This window comes from Dicentrarchus labrax, unplaced genomic scaffold, assembly GCF_905237075.1.
Source record: "Dicentrarchus labrax unplaced genomic scaffold, dlabrax2021, whole genome shotgun sequence".
Taxonomy (NCBI): domain Eukaryota; kingdom Metazoa; phylum Chordata; class Actinopteri; family Moronidae; genus Dicentrarchus; species Dicentrarchus labrax.
The window spans coordinates 26443-32983 of record NW_026136898.1 but is presented as its reverse complement, the minus strand read 5'-3'; the positions used below and the strand labels follow the sequence as shown (position 1 = coordinate 32983).

Here is a 6541-nt window from a genome sequence, read left to right as displayed (position 1 = left end):
TTTATAAAATATTTTACTTCTTTTTACTAATGACATAATCTTGCCATACATTATGTGTCAAAATCATATCTAAATACATATATTTCTCCCCACTGGTTAAATTAACCTAACCCTGGTTAAAATTGTTCCAGAAATGAAATTATTATAGCAGAATAAAGCCTTCAATGAGTTCAAATATATAGAATAATGGACTTCATGACAGTCTTAACTCACAACTTCTCAACAATTATTTTGTTTAATCAGTACATCTTGTCTTTCATTTTTTGTGAACTTGATTAAAAATGACTTTATTTGACTCTTAACTTGTCGGTCTTCTCTGCATTCATTACAGTTGCTCCACAGATCCTGTTCTCCTCTGGATTGCACCAAAACCACAGACCAGTTCAACTGTTCCTGTGAGACTGTGGGAAAGCCTTCTCCCACTTTACAGTGGTATTTGGATGGGTTACCTGTCAATCACTCAGACACATTTGCAATCAGCAATGAGCCTCTAAATGAGACAGGTCTGAGGATAATCATCACTGTGAATCAACCACAATGGAGGAATCTTTCCACTTTGCTCTGCCGCAGCTCCAACTCTCTGGGATCTGCTACTCAGAGGTTTTATTTCTACAGCCTTGAGCCTCAAACATCTGCACAATGTATGTGTTGTTCCAAAGTTTTATTGATGTTTTAGAAACTTTCAGGGATTTCTCAAATTCATATTTTATTATTACTATTATATTTATGTGACTAATGACTACTCATCAACATACCTTAATATTTCCTCTATTTGTGTTTGAAATACTGAATCAGAAATGCCCCAAAATATTTTTTACTGCCACATTAATTGTAAACATGGGTAGTGATACACTGTAACTAATCCAAAGGTATCATTTTGTTCAATGAAATGTTGTTAAAATGTTTTTCTCAAAGTTATGCATATATACTTTCTTTCTTGATAAAAAGAAAGAAGCATAAATCAGTTAGTAGTGATAAAAAGACGTTCCTTGTTTCCTTGAATTCTTTAAACAGTTCAATGTCCAAACTTTTATCAGAATAATTGTCTCATGTCTGAGTTACCTCTTTATCCTAATCTTCCACTGTCCCTTGTATGTTTCAGACCAAGTGACACTGACAGTCTTCATCATCATAGTTGTTGCACTGCTAGTACTAGTATGTGCTCTGCTGTTAGTCAACAGGTACGGTAACAGCTTGGAGACAAAATGTTCAGACATTCCCTTCCACACACAACTGCTATTACTAACTTTTACTTGGACTTCTGTGAGTGTTTGTTTGGGTCTTCATCCATCAGAACCAATTTAACACTTGTAATAGTTTGTGCTGTATCTGTAAACCATGTTCTGCGGAGACCTGGGACCTCATTTATATATCAAACTTATACATTTTTTATCTTTATTATGACTTCCACAGAGAACCATGAAACTGGTGGGTAATATTCATGTCCATCATATCCCTATTTGTTAGACACCTTTGACAGCTGATCCTCTTTTGTAGATTCAGTTTGTCTATGTTTGTCATATGTTGGCGTAGATTTTCAGTTTGTGATCAACGGTTTCATCCTGTTGATTAATAAATGAGCAGTGGGAAAAGATGAATCAAATATAACCATGTAGGTTAAATGTTCTACTGTATTTTTCAGAGCTCAGAAGACTCGCCATAATCTTCCTAAGGGCACCCTTGCTATGAGTCAACTTAACAAGTGGAGAGGGAAACGAGGTACGGGGGGATTTTATACTTAGAATTAAGTAATTAAATTTGGATTAGCAGAATATGTGTACCATTGATGTCTTCTCTTTAATTGCAGGTACCCAACACAACAGAAGACGACATTTCTATCAACGCCAGTGTGCTGAGACAGGAAGATGTCGCCCCTCCTGCAGCTGTCTCTGGCCCAAACAACGCCGACTCAGCAAGCTCTGGGCCAAACAATGCAGAAGGAGCCGATAAAAACTTAGAGAAGAAGAATGAAGGAGGCAGCGACGTGGTTTGCGCGAATGTGAACTGGAAGAGCAAGAGCAAGAAGAAGAAGAAGGAAGGTGATGCTGTGGACATGGATCAACCTGGTAGCTCCTATCTTGAGGAGGAGAGGTGCATGGTGGGAGGCATGAGCAGAAAATCTGTGAGCAACGCAATGGAGATGGGAAGCCTATAATTGACAATGTAGAGCCTAGAAATGTGAAGAAGGAAGTGGAATGTGAATATGCCCAGGTTCAATTTAAAAAAAAAAGTGAGAAGAAATAGATCACACTTCTGTATTGCTCTGCCTATTTTTAAAACTATTTTTCAGAATGTCTTGTTCTCTTGTACATACGTTTCCTCATTTGCTTTTTTGTTGTTGCTTTGAAACAGAATTTCAAATGAACAGAATTATGTTTCATTGTTTTTAATTTAAGAGGTTTTTAACATCTTGCAGATTTTGTGTCACTGAATAATTTTGTTTTACGTGCATGATATACTGTATTTTTACTCATATAATTATGTTTGGCTTGTGTAAATTGACAGATCCTCCTCTGTTTTACATTTATTTAGTAGTTTGGAATATTTTGTTTATTATATTCTTTTTGAACATTGGATTTTTGTTAAAACATACCTTGCTGTAGAAACAATAATAATCCAATAATCCGCAAAAACTGCTTTTGGATGAAATGTTACGGAATAATGGTCTAACATTGTTACAGCTGCTGTGTTCAGAAATTAAGAGGGTCAAAAGGTGACTCACTGACTGCTGTACAGCCGCTACTTTCTTAAACTGCTAAGCTTGTTTATGGGTAAAATTGAGTTTCATCTGTTTGTATCACTGTTGCTGAGTATCATTACACATAAAAAGATGACACAGTAAGCAAATATTTCAAATATTAGTGTCATCTGAAAATTATTTTACCCAACTTCTGGGATTTGTCCTAGAACAGGAAAAAGTAAAAAAAATAAAAATAAAAGTTTAAAACCTGCAGAATTCTCACATTTAAACTGGAAATGTACATTGTTTAATAATTTTGCAATCAATAAAAGGTATTTTAAAGTATTTGTAGCTTTTCTGATATTGTTAAGTGTTTTATTAACACTATTTGCAATGCAGTGTATCTGTATAAAATAATATACTATATATAATGACTAGTCAATTATTTAATCAATGTTTTCCATATCAACTTATTAAGTACTAGTGACCATAGGAAATACTAATTATCATGTTGCATTATTCAGGTTACTGGCATAGTGTCTGTCACATGAACTGAATCAGTTAATACTACTTAAATTTAATAGTCATGCAACATTTCACCACAGGTTGAGTTTATATTGGTATTTATTAATTTGTAAGACATTTTAGAGGAAATAACTAATAACTAACTACTAATAACTACTTGCAATATTCTGACTTCAATACTTGCTAATAGGCAGTGTCATCAGGTGTATTATAATTATCTGTATAATAGTTTCATCCTTTGCACAATGTTTTAATTTCAGGATTTTTACTATAATAGTGAACTGGTAAAGTTCAGTAATGGAACCAGTCAGATTATTCATAAAACGTTAATTATATCAATAATATATTACCAGCCCTTCATCTGCCACAATAATCCAATAACATTCCTGTTGAAATCTTATCAAACAGCTATCACTCACACTTCACATTGTAGACTCAATTATCTGAGCACACAGTGTGATTTGAAAACAATATTTGTAGGAGGAACAGGTTGGGTGTTGGTGATATACTGCGCCGCAAGATTCAGTGTCCCGGGCCAACAGGTGGGTGGCGGTGCAGAAACATAGCAAGAAAGCTGGTTGTTGTTGTTTGATGTCAACTTTTTGACATTACATTAATAACGTGGTTTACACTGATGATTTAACAGGACAAATACACCTGGTACAGAGCTGACAGAGGCCAGGAGGACTTTACTGGGACCGGACGTGTTTTAAACATTAAAGCTTCTAAAGTCAGGGGTCCTTTTATCTGCAGGGCTGATAATGATCTAGGAGCTGGACGTTGCAACATCAACCAAATAAACGGTGAATATAAGTTTTCGTTTATTTAAAGCTTTTATTTACCTTTTGGCTGTTAACACACTTTGTCATTGTAGACATACAACAACATTTTGTATGGTACCTCTCAGTGACAAGCGGCATCAATAAAAACAAGATAAAAAAAGATAATACATGTAAATACAGTAGTACTGTAACCCATATTGAAATGTGATAAATGGAAGTAATTGATTGAAATGCATAAATAAGTTAATTAATTAAAATGAATTCATGTAAGAATCAATCAATAGCTTTAATTGAATGGAAACAGTTAAAAGTATGGCTGTAAGAAATTCTCATGAACTTCCCCCTTTAGGAGACTCTCTGCTTGTTGCCATAGCAACAAGGAGAGTGGAGCAGAGAGGAGAGAAATTAACGAGAAAATATTTTAATGAAAAGTTGATTTAGAAGCTGAAAAGTAACACCTGCCTGGTCCGGGATTCATGAAGATTTTATATTAGTAAACCACAACGGTTTTTGGTGAGTTTCAATTATTTTCGTTGAAGCTTTGTTGCAGTATAATAAATGCTAGCGAAGAGCTAACAGTTGAAAAAGCTATAAACATACTGTTAATCAGTTAATTAATTAGTTTGGTTTGTTAAGGAAATGAGGTATGAATGTATATTGTGTTAGTGGAAAAATGTGGAAATGTATTTTATGTAAAGGTGTGTGGTTAATTGCATGAGGGCAGGAGAAAAGTACAGCAGTGTGAACAACGTGGCAGTAATGTTGCAATTTACAGTAATTATAAAACTTTATCCTGGTTTATGTAGTTAGAATAATTCATTTACTTTTTCAGTTTTTTTCCTTGTTCCTGTATGAAGTTGGACTTGAGTGTTGCTTCTTCTGCAGTGTGTGGAGGACGACAAACACACACACAAGCGGGATACAAGATGGCGAGCCAACCCATGGACCCATGAAGTTTCTAGAGACAACTCCGCTCCATCATGTCAGAAAGGATCCGCTGTGTACACACTGTTGGTAAACTGGCTGCCAGAGCGGTAGTGTTGGGGTTATTCTTTTTCCCCTTTTCTCTCTTTGAACTGAACTTGAACTGAAATTAAGTATTACTTCATATTGTATTCTGCAGTGTTGGGGTAGTTACTGAAACAAAATTCATTACACATTACTAGTTACTTTTTTAAAAAGTAATGCCTTACTTTACTGTGTTACTCGCTGCTTAAAGTAATTAGTTACACTACTAGTTACATTACTTTTGGATTACTCCATGAGATCACCTGAGATGCACCATACCTTCATTGCCAATGTTTTCTTTAGCTCAGTGTCCATCTTGACATAACACTGGTCCAGGTAGCTTGTAAAGGTTTTCCTGTCTGATGGCGGGCGTCCGCTCCGCGTTGTGTGTATTTTGCTCAGTTTCGAAAGACGACGATTCCACAGTTACTTTGTAACGTTACCCCCAACACTGGTCTTCATAATTGTGAAAGTTATGATTTAAAGCATAAGTGTTTGACTTGACTAAGATTTTTGAAAATGGTGTAAATATTCTTTTATTTTCTTACTTGTGAAGGGAAGAAAAAAAAGAGTAAACTCAAGGAGATAGAAAGAAACCAAAAATAGGTGCAACCTGTCCACATAAAATAAGACAGTTACTTATAGACCGGTCTAATATAAAAACTTTCTAAACCAAATTATTTAAAATCTAGGTAAGGGGAAGATGAGTTCTATTTGACTTTTTTGTTACCTGCAGGACTATTCACTGGTTCTAATATTTGTTATGTGTATTGTCTATGTTAAATTTCAGTAAACTGCTGGTTTTGTATTTAAAGTACCTGGTCTCTGGTTTCATTTTGTATCGTTACCCCACTCTGTTGAACCTAGAACTGGTCCAGTAGAATTAATAGGGTTGTATTAGAGTATACATGTACTACAATACATATAAATATGAAGAGAGAGGCATTTGGATGAGCAGGTAAGCAGTGATAGTGCACATTGTCAGTATCAGTATAAAATATATATTTCACAACAGTTTGACAGTATACAGCAGAGACAAGATATGTGTAGTATATGTGTATGTGCTGTTTGTAATAAAGTTTTTATGTGCAATACAACAGGTGGGTGAATGAGTCTTTCAGTCTATAACTCCTGTGAGAGGGTGGGGGTGACGGAGGCTTCAGCTCTGGGGGAAGAAGCTGTTCCTATGTGTCTGTTTGAACTAAATGAGATCTTTCTCTGTCCGTCCACTGACTCCTGGTAAAGGACTTTGACCAATTCCCAATCAATGCTCTGATACGTTTCTAAAGTAATTGATATACATTATCATATATTTTGTTGTTGTTTTTATTGACATTATTATTATTACTACTACTACTACTACTGCTACTACAGGTCAACAATCACTGAACTGAATCTACATTCAATATGAAATACATAAAGCTGTTGAGTTGGAGTTAGATGATAAAATGTCCGTGTGCCATACAACTGTGTCCGCCTCCCCTATATGACGTGGGACTGTTTAAAACTGATAAAAAAAGTACATACATTTCATTTTCACACTCAT

General features: G+C 35.1%; 1 long non-coding RNA gene across 1 annotated transcript; it reads left to right on the top strand.

Moving 5' to 3' along the window:
* The first annotated feature begins 337 nt into the window (after positions 1-337).
* LOC127360616 (uncharacterized) lies at positions 338-1698 on the top strand. The gene is made up of 3 exons (XR_007883838.1): positions 338-641; positions 1103-1181; positions 1643-1698. It is a non-coding gene; the product is annotated as an uncharacterized LOC127360616 (long non-coding RNA).
* The last annotated feature ends 4843 nt before the right edge of the window (positions 1699-6541 follow it).